General features: G+C 38.1%; 1 long non-coding RNA gene across 1 annotated transcript; it reads left to right on the top strand.

The window, feature by feature from the left end:
• Positions 1 to 8,517: 8,517 nt before the first annotated feature.
• Positions 8,518 to 9,727, top strand: LOC148861115 (uncharacterized). The gene is made up of 2 exons (XR_016112280.1): positions 8,518 to 8,928; positions 9,022 to 9,727. It is a non-coding gene; the product is annotated as an uncharacterized LOC148861115 (long non-coding RNA).
• Positions 9,728 to 16,791: the final 7,064 nt, after the last annotated feature.

A 16,791-nucleotide genomic window follows, 5' to 3' on the forward strand; every position in this document is an offset into this window, starting at 1 on the left:
TAGATAATATTATGGGCTCTAATGGGTTGACACTAATTTAACCTAACTATTTTACGGTTTTATAGATGATTAAATTGATTGGATCAATTGTGGTTTTATTTCATGCATATGATGTATGATGTGTGATGTGCCACGTACATGGGCCATAAGCACTTGGCCCATGTTAATTTGATAGTAGCTCTTTCGCACACCATGGCTGAATGCACATCATTGTCATGTTGTTCTTAAGATCATTGGATGATCTCCCTTCTTGATAGGCCCCACTTTAGCTTCCTCTCTGAGAAAAATCGTGTGGAGCCCATCTAAATCTGATTTTAAGAAAGCCAGTGGGAGTCACTTTGGTTTAACCTAAATAAGAACCAAGGCGTAATTATCCGCTCCCTCTAGCAAAATATAAATGCATATGATAGGGAGATTCATATGATCAACTCTTTAAAGGTCTTCCATCATTAGCATGAAGATGGATCCTTCAGTAATGAGGAGATGCACCATAAAATTGGGCTATCCATTTGTTGTTGGGTCTGTTGGATTATTTCATAAGATGATAGGGGTGTCATAGACCGATGTGGGAGGGGCCTATCCTTAAATGGAAGACTCTCTCATGGTACCTTGGCATTCACGAATATGATGGGTAAGTACTTAATGGATAGAAATGTTTAACCTAAAATAACAATGAACCTTGTCTGACAGAATCCAAAGGGAAAGCTCATAAGATGAGTGAATATGATCCTTCACAAAAACTGGTGGGGTTATGCAGTTGAAATATTTGGCTGCATGCACTGTATGTGATTTCCCACATTTCCAGAGACATACTTCACAATCTTCGTCATTGAGATAAGAGATAAATCTCAAAGATGAACAAATGAAAATGGAACATAGATTAAAAGCCATATCTATGTAGTAAACATGAATCAAGGTTGTGGACTAATAATCTGCCTTGCCTTTTATCAGAAATGGAAAACGGACAATTCGCCAAGTTGTTGGACGATAATAAGCTTAAAGGCCCAAACTATGCTGACTGATTCCATAACCTTATGTTGGATTAACGTCCGAGAAATTGGACAAGGTTGCTAAGAACCCTGCTCCAGATCGTCCGAGTGATAAGGCTTCTGAGGCATGTAGAAAAGAGTATCAAGAATGGGAAGAGAAGAACGCTCTTGCCCAATGCTACATCATAGCCACCCTCGACAATTCGATCAGATCGAAGTGTCCAAGGATATCCTAGATAGTCTGAGGACCATGTATGAAGAGTAGAATCGTTCTACTCGACAAAAGGTCTTAAAGTTGTTTATGATCGCTAAAATGATCAAGAGCCAGATGGTTCATGACCATTATTTTAAGATGATGGGTTACATTAATGAACTGGAGACACTCGGATCAAGACTAGATCATGTCACCAAAGTTGATTCCATCCTAAACTCTTTGCCTCCCTCCTTCAATCTGTTTATCATGAATTACAATATGAATAAGCTAAATGTTAGCCTTTAAGAACTTAGCAATATATTGTAGAGGGTTGAAGAACTGATAAAGAATGACAAACCAATAGCCATGCTTGTTGAAGGTGGCAATTTGAGTATGAAAAAGAGGAGGACAGGGAAAAAGCCTTAGAAAAAGTTTAGCAAGCCGAAAAGGAAAAAAAAAAAGACAAAACATCCGATGCATGTCACTTCTGAAAGCAAACCGACCATTGGAAGAGGAAGTGTCCTTAGTATCTAGAGACTAAAAGGCAAGGTAATTTTGAATATTTTATCATAGAAACTAATTTATTAGTCACTTCTGCTTCTTGGTGTATTGACTCTAGGGCTTCAACTCATGCATGTAATACAATGCAGGGGTTCAAGACAAGCAGAAGACTAAGTGATGGAGAAGTAACGCTTCACTTGAGGACTTTTGCAATAGTTGCAGCTACAACCATAGGAACTGTAGAATTAGTTTTCAGAAAATGAATAATTGCACTAAAAGATTGTCTTTATGCACCAACACTTAAAAGAAATTTGATTTTGTTTCAAAATTGTGCATTGATGGTTATTCTATTTTGTATAGTAATGTGATTACTATTAAACGGAATAACAAGCTCCTTGCACATGGAGAACTTGAGAATGGTCTCTATATTCTCCATCATTCTCTAGAAACAAACATAACCGAAACTACGTCAGAAATAATACCCAATAAGAGAACTCAGGATACAATTAATCCCACGTGCCTGTGGCATTACTGACTTGGCCACATTAATATAGATCGTAACACAATATTGGTAAAGGATGGTCATTTGGATTTTCTAACTATAGAAAATCTTCCAAACTGTGAACATTGCCTTTAGGGTAAGATGATGAAACAGTCATTTACAGGAAAGCCTGAAAGATCTACAAGCATGCTTGACCTCATACATACTGATGTATATGGTCCCATGAATGTTAGGACACGTAACCAACACATTTATTTTATAACATTCATCGATGGTTTTTCACAGTATGGTTACGTGTACCTAATGAAACAAAAGTTTGAGTCCATCAAAAAGTTCAGACAAAAGGTCAAAAACAATTGGGGAGACACATTAAGGCCCTTCAATCAAATCGATGAGGCAAATATCTCTCCGACGAATTCAATGACTACTTAAAGGAAAACGAGATGTATCACAACTGACTCCTCCTACTACACCACAATTAAACGGTGTATCGAAGAGGAGAAATCGAACTCTATTGGATATGGTCGTTTACTTCTCGTCTACTTAGAATTACCTATATCCTTTTAGGGTTACACATTAGAGACTATAATTTACATGCTGAACCGGGTTCTAACCAAATCCGTTCCTAAAACTCCATATGAGCTATGGACTGGTAAGAAACCAAGTATAAGACACTTGAAGATCTGGAGTTGTCCAACACAAGTTAAAAGAACTAGCGCTACCAAATTGGAATCCAAGACCAGTCATTACCTATTTGTGGGTTACCCTAAAGGCTCTGTAGGTTACTTATTCTATGATCCAAAAGGGAAAAAGGTGTTTTGCAATCAAAATGCCTACTTCCTAGAGGACGATTACGTCTTGGATAATCTTCATCAGGAAGTTGTCATTGATGATGAGAGCCCAGGGGTAGTGGGAGATGTCCCACAAGCTCCAGATAATAACCAACCTAAAAGGTTTACCCGGGTATCCAGGCCTCTAGTTCATCACGACTATGACCAAGAAAGTTACTTGCTGGAAGCCCCGACTAGTGAAGAGGATCCCATGGCTTATACGGAAGCTATGTTGGACAAAGATTTCTTAAAGTGGGTAGATGCCATGAGAGCTGAGATGGACTCAATGGAGACCAATGAAGTCTGGACTCTAATAGATTCACCCCTACAGTAAAAGCAATTGCTTGCAAATGGATCTATAAGAGGAAGAAGGGCCTCGATGGTAAAGTTGAGACCTACAAGGCTTGTCTTGTGGCAAAAGTGTACACTCAGAAAGAGGGAATCAACTATGAGGAAACCTTTTCGCCCGTGGCCATGCTCAAATCCATTAAGATCCTACTAGCTGTAGCAACATACCATGACTACGAGATTTGGCAAATAAATGTCAAAACTACATTCCTTAATGGAGATCTTACTAAAGATATCTACATGCAGTAACCGCAATGATTCATTGCTATAGGTCAGGAACACATGGTATGTAAACTTAATCGATTCATATATGAACTTAAGCAAGCTTCTAGGAGCTGGAACATTCGGTTTGATTCTACCATCAAACAGTTTGGCTTTGAGAAAAATTTGGATGAGCCTTGTGTTTATAGGAAGACAGTGGGAGATAAGGTTATGTTATTGGTTTTGTATGTAGATGACATCCTACTCATTGGAAATAATGTAGGGATGTTAACTACAGTGAAAATGTGGCTTTCACAGCAATTCTCCATGAAAGATCTTGGAGAGGCCTCCTACATCTTGGGTCTTTGACTCTATAGAGATAGATCGAAGAGGATAATAGGATTACCCCAGTCTACTTACATTGACAAGATTGTCAAAAGATATAGTATGGAGAACTCCAAGAAAGGAAATGTTCCTTCTAGGCACAGAGTCACTCTCTCCAATGGCATGTCTCCCAAGACACCCGGGGAGATTGAGGGCATGAGAGAGACTCCCTATGCTTCAGCCGTAGGGAGCATCATGTATGTCATGCTGTGCACTCGGCCTGACATTGCTCAAGCAGTGTGTGGTAAGTAGGTTTCAATCTAACACAAGTCAGGAGCATTGGACAGCTGTGAAACACATACTAAAATACCATCGAAGGACAAAAGAGTTTTGTCTAGTATTCGATGGTAATTCACTATAGATCCAGGGGTATACTGATGTTGATTTTCAGTCAGACCCAGATGATAAAAAGTCTACATCTGGTTACATGTTTACGATGGGGTCCTGTGCAGTTAGTTGGAAGAGTAGCAAATAGGGGTCCACATCAAATTCCATAATCGAGGCCGAGTACATTGTCGTAAGTGAAGCTGCCAAGGAAGCCATTTGGATGAAGAAGTTCATTCAAGAATTAGATGTAGTTCCATCCAGCACATTACCCATTCCACTGCTGTGTAACAGCATTGGAGTCATTGCTCAAGCTAAGGAGCCATGAGCCCACTTGAAGTCAAAGCACATCGAGAGGAAGTACCATGTACTACGGGAGATAGTTGGTAGAGGGACATCCTAATTTAGAATGTAGCATCAGTGAAAAATGTTGTAGATCCATTGGCTAAGCCATTGGCTAAGCCATTGACTCAGAAAGTGTTTGAGAAACATGTAGAAAGTATAGGACTTCAGCTTATACCCGATTGGACCTAAGTGCAAGTGGGAGCTGTTAGATAATGTATGCCCTTAGCTCTAATTAGATTGATGTACTTATTGTCATTTATTATAAATGAATAAAGTGCATAATTGATTCATATTGTTTTGGCGTGTTTCTGTGTAATACCCTTAAACTAGACACTTATAAGACTCGTGTTAGTTTAGAATTATCACAGTCCTTGGATAGATCTAGGGAGATTTATCCTGCCAAGGCTAACACTGATGTGCTGCCAAGTTGGTTGGGGTGGTTTATCTTAGCTGCCAGGGTGAGACCTAAGGTACAAGTAGTCTGGGTTTTCTTGAAACCTGATCCAGACAAAATTCCAGTATTGCCTTGGACCTTGGAGATAGATGGGCAAAACTAGAATGTTACATTTGACCCATAGACTCGATTATAGTATTACACTAGGTGTCGGATTAGGTTGTCTTTGATATACCAATCAGTGAGATCCTTTTCCGAGTCAAAACTTGGGTATGTTGGGGTAGTCCGAGAATTCACCTGAGTGGGTGATCATAGTGATAGGATCAACCCCTTTGTTGGACAAAGTGAATAATCAGGGATTGCACTCTCTCTTATGGAAACCTAAATTATCGGCAATGGATTTCAAATGTGTTTGAAATTTATTTTACAAATTATATTTATATAGAGATATACTTATATGTTATGGTTTCACAAAATGTTTGCAAAATGTTTTAATTCCTGGGATCCATGTGAGTAGAGAGTGCAGCACTGTACCTTGCAGCCGGGGGAGAGGTCTTCTCTTGTCGGGCAGCATATGATCATTAAGGGATAAGAGGTTAAGTGTAAGACCATTGAGGGTAAATGTTGGGCCCATTAAGAGCCCATGGTGATGGACTCTGGGGTTTAATGTGACCTATAGTGAATTCAGCTAGGCCTTGTAAAAAATGTTGGGTTGAACTCATGTGACTGATGTGTAGATCAATGCTAGGGTCCCATGGCCTACAAAGAGAACCAAACTAACCAACTTACAATGGGTTAAGTGAGCAATATGACTTAATGGGCCTAAAGCCCATTTCAAACTGAGCTTAAATGGTTTAATTAAAATGGGTCATTCTGGGTTTATAATCTGACTAGGATTAGCAGTTGCTTTCTGTAGTCTAAATCTAAATACAAGATTTAGATTAGGAAATTTCATTCCTAATCAGATTAAGAAGTTGATCCTGAAAGGATTATAAATAGGGGGCGAATTCCACTAAAAGAACACAATTTCTTTTTGTAGTCTTTTCTCCCCCTCAGCTCTTAGCGCCATCCCAATTCGATCTCCACCTCCTGGAGTGATCAAGAACTGTTCTTGATATTGTTTCTTGGTGAAAAAACAATTTCAAGTCGTGCTCACACTACCCTACTCGATTCTTGGTGAAGAATCCCATATTCTTGTTGATCTTGCCTCAACATATGCTATGTCATCTTCAGTGGAGGTGGACTTGGTATTCTCTTTGGGCATAAACACCTACATTGGGAGTTCCTTTTGATTCCATATCAGGTATATCCCTTTCCCTCCTTTTGGTTTCAAATATGGTCAAATTTTTTTTCAAGAACGAACATTAAAAATGAAGTTTTCTAAATCGGGGAATACGATTCCCGAATGGGAGACAAAGAAAACTTTTGAAATTTCACCCAACCCCTGCAAGGTTCAGCCATCCATATGATGGATCTTCAATCCCTTCAAAAACACCTATAAACAAGTATTGGGACCCTAAAGATACAATACAATACACCCGATATGGGGCGTATCGTATCAAAATTTTGATCCTTGATTGAACCCTAGAAATTTTCAAAACCTGAACCTATAAGCAAAGGAAGAACTTAAAATTTTGTCTAATCAACACATTTTCTTCTTCCACCTTTTCTTTTCTTCTTTCCTATAACAAAAATAGGGGTTCAGCCCCTATATTTTTTTGAATTTTCTTTACTTTGTTCTTTTTCTTCTCACAAAATGTTGATTTTCTAGACTTAAACATGAAATTTATACCTTTCTTATGAAAATTATGAATAATTATTAAGGAAAGATGGTTACGGAACCAAGGGAACTACCCTAGGATCTAGGGTTTTACTTAAAAAGAATCCATCGCCTAGGTGACTAGGCAACAAGGCGCCCCCCTATCGCCTAACCTCGCCTTGGTGCCTTGAAAGCTATGGTAAAGGACATATATGCCCTCTTTATGCCCATTGTATGTTTAGACAAGGGGGGCAGAAAACGTCCAATGAAAATTCTAGAAAGAAGGGGCATTCACTCTTTTATAGTTAGTATAGATTTGGGTCTAGTAGGACTTTTCATAGCCACAAATATTGAAAAGTGTTAAGAATTTTAAGCGTCTTAATTTATACTAAGTTAAGGATGTTAGGAAACAAATGCATGATATAATATTCCCTAGAAGTTTTGGGTAATGAATCAGTAGGAACTCCTATTGGTGGGTAGGTGGAGAAAAATGTCCTAGGATGATAGTGAGGATAAATGGTTTGGATTCCTGAAAATAACTTACTATTTATAGGGCAATAGATTATTAAAATGAATGGTCTATTAGAACTATCTTTGTAATTCATTTCCTAGAAAAGAAATACATTGTTCAAAAGATCCTAAAATTGGTTGGAAGTTGAAACCAAGATCTAAGAAAGCTAGTTGATGGGTATAATCATAAAAGTATCAAGCTTGAGGTTAAGGGATTGAAAACCTTGTATCATTTAGGATTTAGAGCTATTGCATTTAGGGTTGTATTAGAGTTATTATAAAATGGTTGATACTTGTTTTAGAATATGTGAAATAAATAGACTATTAACATGGATGTAACCTAAAGAAATATGTATAATTAATAATATAATTGAAGGTAGAAATAATAAAGAAGAGCAAATGGCAAAGAAATAACAGGGGCATATAAGAAACAAATAGAAAAAATGGGAATATTGGAGAATGAACCATTAGCATCAACTAAAAAAATATTAACTATTAATTTGTTCGGACATCAAAGCATTACAAAATGATGGTGGTCAGTTTTAATTTTATTACTTGTTAAACAAAAAAGAACACCTAGAGTTGGAGGATATTAATAGCCTATGCTAAGAAAACACAAAGTGAAATAACTCAACTAATAACTATATCTAATGAATACGACTAGCAACAATGTATTAGGCTCTATATCTATTCTCAAAAGATAAATTAGTATCCTACTTTTAAAATGGGTATGTAGAAGAAAATGGAAGAACTCATATTGAAGATTGTTAAAAAGGGTATGGTAGATAAGACTAAAAGTTAATTAATTAGTTGTACTTCTAGTAAGACTTAAGAGCCATGAACCTCAATGAGTACCATCTAATCAATTAAAGATTTGTCTTGATATGAGTAAGAGTTAAGAAAAGTGCCATGAGTTCAATCTGACACAATTGGATTGGATCGTGTGGTATTAATTTAAGTGTTAGTGTGCTGACATAGTAGAATCTTGGGTAAATTTATTAAACTACCCTTATGATTTATCTAATTGACTAAGTGTATTCTTACTGTTTGAAAATTGATTAACACTCTTTCTGACAATTGACTAACTCTACCCCTGTTGTTAACGTCCATACAATCTATGCACATGTGACCCCCACGTGACCTATACAATTTTTTAAAACCCAATATTGCCTTCCTACTTGAGCCCCCACTCTCTCTCTTCTAATACCTCCCCCTCCACCTCTATCTCTCTCTCATCTCTCTTTCCATTCTCAACCTCTCGTCTCTCTCTCCCTCCACCCCTCTGTTTTCGTTGGAAGAGGGCTCATTGCCGCCGCTGGTTCGCTATTGTGTGCAGCTATGTCTTCACTTTTCAGTATTCGAAGAGGGGTGCCGCTGATTCGCTGCTATGTGCAGCTGCCGGCCTTCATAGGGGTTGATGAAGTCAACCTTCAAATGAACTCGTCTGACCACCAACGATATTTCTTATATGTTTACGGCGGAACTGATGAAGCCTCCACTGCGACAGAAGAGAAGAAACCTGTCGTCTGTTCCAACGGTTGTGGTCGTGGTGTTCCAAGTCTCTGGTTGTGTCTAGTAGACTCGGTCGGGCAGATGATGGAAGAGCTCCAGCTCCAACTCCAATTCCAACTTCAACTTCGTCGCTTCTGTAAGTTTTCCTACTCTAAATTTTATGTGGACTACTTACCAAGTTACCATTTGAACGATATAGTAGTTGTAATAGTCGTAAAAATTCTCTCAGAAAAGTTAGAAGAAACTAGAGAGAGAGAGAACATACTGGAGCAACGTTTCCCGCTGCGCGTTCCATCCTCACAAAAGCAGAAGAGGTCCATTGTTGAATTGGAAGAGTAAGCACAATAGCCACCAGATTCCTCACACGCAACTCAATCTCCAATGTCTCCCCAATCTAACTCAAACCCCCTTCGCAAGGCCCCGGAAAACCCATTTGTCATACTGAAAACATTCTTAATCGCTTCCTCCATAACCGTGGTAACCACTTTTGCCGCGCAGTCCCTATGCCAATCCTTGTCCAAGGGAAGCTTTGGAATACCAATGATGTTACTACTACGGTACACCATTTCTTTTAGGTAAGCTAATTGGTGTTAGCTTAAAGGAGAGTTTTGGAATATTTCATGTGTAATATGTATGAGGAATGGAGGTACCTTAGGAAGAAATTACAGTTTGATGGCCGCGCAGTCTCTCTATCCGGACCATGTGGGTTTTCTCCAAACCAAATGATAGTATCCATTAGGCATTTAGTAGGTTTTTTAGGTAGGTGAGTTCCATGCAAGTTTAGGTAAAATCTCTTGTTAGAAGTGTATTTGAATGGTTTTTATTTGTAGATAGTCCATTTTTCATATTTTGTTCAATTCTCTACATCCTATCATGTATGCCTTTATATTTGTTTGCTATATTATATGATTCATACTAATCATTTTCTTTCTAAAGATGTCTAAACCCTTCCAAAATACTAAGCCTCTATAACTTCAAAAAATTTGAGTGTTCTGCAATACTTTCACAAGTATCAGATATACTTGTTTGCATTCTCAGTACCATTCATAAAAAAAGCCTTTGTAACTTCAAAAAAAAATCCTTGCATTTTAATTGAGCTAAATTTTGGTTGGATACAGCTAGTTTTATACAGGTTATTACCATGGCTTTGGTAGTACTGATAAAATGGGTATATTCAGTTATACCCACCAATATATTCAGTTATACCAAGTTACTACCATGTTACAATAGAGGCTTTCATTGCCATGAGTTCAAGCTAAAGCTAGTTTTATGCTCTTGTCCAAGTCACAATATATTCAATTCCTAATATATAATATAGTGCAAAACATCAAATGATTGCTCTTCAGATCGATTGTTCAATCCATGTTTCCTTGATCGAACAGAGGTTTTATAGATAACAATGACATTTAAAAGAACCACAGCATGATGTAAAGCATCCATAACAAGAAAGTGAGGAGTAGTTGATCGAACTAGACAACGAAGATGCACCTGGTAGTCATAGTTCAAAATGAAACTAGTGATGGATGAGGTCTATTGCAAATGAAATAGAGGTTGACCTTGCTCCTTCCTACTGTACAAAAAAAAAGAAAAGAAAAAAGAAAACATACTATGAGAAAACCATAGATAACAAATGGGAAAGGAGAAAATTGCTCATTCTAAACATTCGATGATTGACCAAATCGATCTTCAGCAATTGAGAACATAATAGTTTCACCTCTGGCAGCTAAGAATGTATAATGGAAAGGGACCTTGCAAATGGAAATATGTCATTAGGGTATAGTTTATAGGGGATATACAAATGTTATGGTGCATTTCAATGCACCATATCATTTCAAATTTAAATCATGTTAGCTGCCACATTGGTGCCACGTCATGTTATTGTTGGCAGCAATGGTTATGAAAACAAGAAAATATGAGATTCAACATTCTCTCAGACCGTGCCTTACTGATTTCCAAGGCATGGTTGTTTTCTTTGCGTATTCTAAAAAACGAAACCGAATAAGAGTGTTTCTTGGCGCACTGTTTTTTCCGTCGTTTTCTATGGCAATGGCATCAATGCCAAACACCGCCTAAGGTGCCATTTGGCAAGTCTTTTTAAGATGTATGAAAACTCTATAAATTATCCCAAGATGTATGAAAACAATCTATGCAGTGTAGATTATTCCACATTACATCTATAGAACGTCCCTATGGTGTAAACAGTTTCTGTCCACATAGTTTTGAACCCAAAACTTTACCTCTATGATTTTTTGACCCAAAACCTTATCTGTTTGAACCCTATCAAAAAAGAAAAAAAAAATGGTTGTCATAACTGCATCTTTTAACACCGCTTGAGACAGAGAAAATAATCATCGCTGGAGAAGGAATGAACGAAAATATCTGATCGGTAACGACTCTATTTTCATACCTATTTTCATATGAACAGGTGGTTTGTCAACCTCTGAAAACCCAAGAAAGTATCTCTACTTCTTGGTATTGAGATGCATAGCTTTGTTGCCGATTTGGTGGTTCACCCACCTCTAGAAATCCTAGCTTTGCCATCAGCTACTGGTAAACACATGCCTCACTACCGATTTGTCACTATCTACTGAAAACCCTATTCTATTATCTATTTTCAATTGAAAATCCTATTTTCTATTGATCTTGTGGTTTGAAACATCCTCTACACGTTACTTGGGAACAACACGCTCGGCACATAAGAAGGGAGAGGCATTGCTTTCGATGTTTTTTGTAAGCAAATACATTTTCACTGCATGAAATCAGAAGTCAAAGCTGATTATACGTAGAAGGGATGGTTGACCTTGCCATAGAACTCTTTCTATCATATGCATACTAAGGGAATTAAGCCCAATCCATTCACTTTTACTAGTGTTCTTGCAGCTTCCATAACTAAGTGCATGGAAGTTCATAGCTAGGTCATAAAATTTGGTTTTGAGTCAACAACATTTGTGGGTAATTCTTTGATATATATGTGTTCTAAGTTAGGACTAATCGAAGATGCTAGTGTAGTGCTTGAGGATATGAAGAACCATGATGCAATTTCTTGGAATGGTATGATTACAGGTGTAATCACCATGGGCTCTAGTTCGTTGGTCCAGTCTTTGAAGGTTCAGAGAGGACAGTAGGGAAGATGGAAGGTGAGGGAGAATAATGGTTATAGAGGATGGTGGGAGAAGAGCAGAGAAGGGAGTGTGAGAGAGGGAGAGATAGAGTGAGAGAGAAAGAGATCTCCTCTGAGAAACCCTTGGTAGTGTCTGACCTGGGGGAGAGTTGCTCTCCCTTTATATAAATAAGATCCTTAGGCTATTAGGAGATCCTAAAGGAGGTCTTCCCCTATTAGGAAAGGAGATATTTATCCTCATGTCAGCTATCAAGTGAATTCCACTAAAGTTTTGCCACGTGTCTAACAAGATTCTCTAGGGATAGAGTTTCCTTTCCCTAAGGATTCTCACATAGAACGTGTCGAATACACCCCTTTATGGGTTTTCTTGTAGACACATGTCGAGACTTTTGATCGGTTAGTGTGTTTGGATGTCTTTGTAAGCAATCTTTGAAGCTTTTTGTCGTGGCTTACCACGTTTGTGTAGAGCGTGAGCTGCTTACAAACATATATTGTCAACTTTGGTTTCATTTATCATTCATCATGTCATGAGCTGCCACTCTATGCTCATCACAGGATGTTGGTAGTGTACTAAGTTTGTCACAAAGTTGTAATATCATTCTGGACCCATCGCAAGTGCGTGAGCCTTACATTACCTTAATAAAGTGTCGTTGTGCCATTACAGAAGTGTCATAGTTGGGATTTCTCCGTATGTTTTTCTTTTAACATCTTCATCGTAGTCCTGATGATAGTAAATTACATGTACTTACAATAGGATTTATGTTGAATGGGTTTGAAATAGAAGCACTAGAATTCTTTTATAAGATGAGACTTATAGGTGTGAAGCTGACCTGATGTAACCATTTTCGGTCACGTATCATTTTTTTGGCTAAGTACCTCGTTATTTGACCTGCTCCCAGGAGGGGATGGTGGAGCTCCCTGGTGTAGCGCAACCCGATTGCCCTCTGCATGAGGTGATCTCCTCTCCTTTGTAGGCGGCGGGAGCTGAGGGACCTACGAGAACTGAATCAGAGGACCCGGGGGTATTTTCCCGATGGGGACTCTCTGATGCCTAAGTTAGCATTCTGATTGTAGGGAGCTTGGAGAGAAATGAGAGAGCTAGAGAGCAGGGATTACCTCCATTTTTTCATTCTCTCCCCCTTGCCTTTGGGGGTTGGAGTCCTTATATAGTGGTGTCTTGTCAAATCAGGCATAACAGCCTCTGTCAAGTCAGGCGTAACTGCCTCTGTCTCTCTACCGCAGTCGTTACTGCCAGAGCTGAGGTGGCGGGTGCAGGCGACTGCTGCAGAGTATGGCTCTGCTAGTCAAGGGACAGTTCTCAAGACTAGCAGGCACGGTGCCGCCTAGCGAAAGTCGTGGCCGCATGTCTTCGGATCTGTCAGGTACAGTTGTCAGGCAGGAGATCTTCCTGCGATACGCTGAGCTGCCCCTAAGTGCCGAGCTGCCCCTAAGTGGAGAGCTCTTCGTAAGACGCCAGGCTGCCTGCAGAGTGGCTAGCTACCTGTGGCGATCTGCCTATGCCGAGCTGCTTATGGCGAGCTGCCTATGGCAAGTTGCTTATGGCAAGTTGCTTATGACGAATGGCCTATGGCGAGCTGCCTATGGCAAGTTGCTTATGGCGACCTGTCTGTGCGACTTGCCTGTGGTGACCTGCCTATGGCGACTTGCCTATGGCGACCTACCTATGGCGAGCTGCCTATGGCAAGTTGCCAAGAGGCCATACTTAGTTGGCATGAGGTGCCACATGTCACAATTCCACTAGAGGGCCAAATCTGCCATCATCAAACTCCATTGTCGAGTTCTGAAGAATGGGTTTGGATTTGATCTTGACATTACAAAATCACTTATGATTGCTTATAGTAAGTGTGGTGAAATGAATGGTGCATTACATTTATTCTCTACAATGTACGGTGTTCACAATGTGGTATCATGGACAACCATGATTTGTGGGTATTTGGAAAATGGAGATACCAAGAAAGCAACGGATCTCTTTTGCAAAATGAGCAAGGAAGGTGTTAAAGTGGTGATTTTTCATAGCTTGGTGTCATAACTATGAACAGAAACGAACATGGTGCCATAGCATGTTGAGTGAATTTGGAAATCAAAACAAGCATAATTGAAGAAAAAACAAAAAACGAATATGCAGTTTAGGGAGCTTTTCTTCAAATACAGGTAAATGAAATCTTTTACAACTTCCTTGTAATACTTTTAAACAACATAAAGAGAGCAAAAAAGATTCTCAAAGAATAGAAATCTTATATTTAAGGAAGTTGGGCAATTAAGGGCATTTCAATCATTAAAATATGCTTAATTAAGCTAACTCACCATGTAGGGGCAATTTGGTCAATAAAATTAAATTTATGCTGACATGTAGGGGTGGATTTGAGTCGAGCCAAGCCAAATACTTGGCTATTCGAGCTCCGCTCGCTGAAACTGTGTTAGGCTCGAGCTCGATTCAAGCTAAAGACTTGAGCTCGAGCTCAATTATTTATTATTACACATAAAAAATAAAAAGTCTACATATAAAAATGTTTTTATTTTACATACAAAAAATAAGAATTATAAAAATTATTTACTATTATACATAAAAAATAAAAATATTATATATAAAATATATTTACTATTATACATAAAAAATGTATAAAATATGTTATATATAAAATATTATTATAATAAATATATATATAATAATATATAAAAATATTATTATATGTCAATTTTTTCCATTGAAAATCACTGGGAAGTTTTACATTGATAAAATCGATATAAAATTTTACCTTCTTCTCCATCCAAGTAAAAACTTGTTTAATTTCCTCTATTCTTCCCATCGGATATGTCACGTTGTGTCTATCTTCCCTATTGTCGGTGACAAAGGTAAGAAAAATATCCAATTCCGATTTAGTGCGCTCTCTCTCTCTCTCTCTCTCTTTGTCCACCTTTCTTTCTCTTTCTCCTTCTCTCTCTCTCTCTCTCTCTCTCTCTCTCTCTTCTTTGCGGAAATAGACACAAACATGGAGAGATTGAGCTCAGGTGATCTTATTTATTCATCCTACGAGGAAACCATTTCAATTCACAAAACGGTGGATCTCACTTCATAGCTTTAATGATGGATTTCATTTCACATCTTCCGCCATGCCCAATATGAGCCTCTTTTGTTGGTTACCAAACAAAGTGGATGCAAAGAGTTTGGCTTCAGTCAGAGCAAAGCTCGTTCAAGCAGCCTTTACTGCTTTGCATTGAGAATATTTCCCTACTTGTATACTTTATTTCATGAGGAGATCTTCCCAATGCAAAATTGCAAAAGACTATTATAATAATGTGAGCATAGATTTGCCTTGATAGAAGCCAATCTCAGATAGAAATGGGTCAATAATCTAGTCCCCATTTGCATTCACCTAAACCCTGCATGATTGATTTCCACAGTACATATTTACATTTATGCCTTAAACAACCACAGCTTTATAAGTACAATTGTACATATTCTCTCACTTTTATTATAAAATTTACACTACCTTTCCAGTTTTCCATACGACCCTACCTCTCAATTCTCTCGCATAAAGTGGATATTATATAATTATTTTAGTACTTCTCCCAAGTAGACAACATTTATCTCATATAGAGTGTAATCTTTACTTTTAATTTTACTATACAAAACAAGTTAAAAAAAGAAGAAACCAAAATTTGCACCTAGACAATTGAGCATGATTATAAACTCATTCACCCTAAGTTAATATATAAAACCTAAACCTTTGATTGGGGTAAGGAAAAATGAATCATTGACGCATGGAGCTATCTTTTCTTAATTCTCAGTAATATATTAGTTATTTCATCTATAAAAAAAAACTTGACGCATGGAGCTGATTAATGCTTTTTTGTTATTGCGACACCATGAATTAGAGAGCAAGATGGAGGCTATAAAAAACGAGGTGATTCATGTTTGGCATCGGTGTCGTTGTTCCAAAAAATGGTGACATATTTGTGTCAAATTAAAAAAAAATCGGTGTTCTAGAAAATAATAATATGTTTAGAATAGGTTTTTTTTTTTTAAAAAAATAATGTTCTAAACCACACATTGAAAATCGAGAAGGTGTGGTATAGGGAAATGCCAAATTTGACATTTTCCCAATTTGGGGTTCGTTAGTACCAATAAAAATATGATGTGGCAATAACGTTTCCTTTAATGAGTATTATTGCTGAAAACAGATATAAAACACTGATACCAAACAGAGGAAATGCTGTTGCTCTAAAAAACGTTCTACCTAACAACAATGTTCTCAAAAAAAAATACCGTTTTCTTTTAACCCACACATATACAACACCGTTTCCGTTTTCTCATAAAACGGTGCTGTATATATACTCTATGTTTCATGATAAGTCTGGTCTGTCTCCATGCCAAACGTATATACTGCACCGTTTCCATGATACCATGATTCCAACGTGAATCATCGGGACACTGTCTTGTTCTTGTCTCTATCCACTCACTACTGTCAAGATGTCACGTCCCGATTCCCGAACTGAATTGAAAATGACCCGACGACATTTCCGCAGCCTTTCCTCCTCGCCTCCTTGTCTCATTCGCTTGTTTTTCTGCGCGTTTCTCTCATAAATTGCCACCTGTTACTCTTATCAATATAATAATGTTTTACGTGGGTGCTGAGCTGGCCCCCAAAATCCTATTTGTTTTTTTGTCCCTATTTGTCCCTCCTTTTGTTATTCTTATTTGGCTTCTATTGACGCGCCACGGAGGCAGTACTACTGCTACTACTACCAGTGAGCGGTGATTCCTTTCCGGTTTACCCTTTCCTCTGCCGATTAATCGTTCAATTCACCTTTGACAGGTAGATGAGGCTCACCTACACATTTGTCATTACTAAGAAA

This window comes from Nelumbo lutea, chromosome 4 (assembly GCF_056320005.1).
Source record: "Nelumbo lutea isolate HS-2025 chromosome 4, American lotus-T2T, whole genome shotgun sequence".
Taxonomy (NCBI): domain Eukaryota; kingdom Viridiplantae; phylum Streptophyta; class Magnoliopsida; order Proteales; family Nelumbonaceae; genus Nelumbo; species Nelumbo lutea.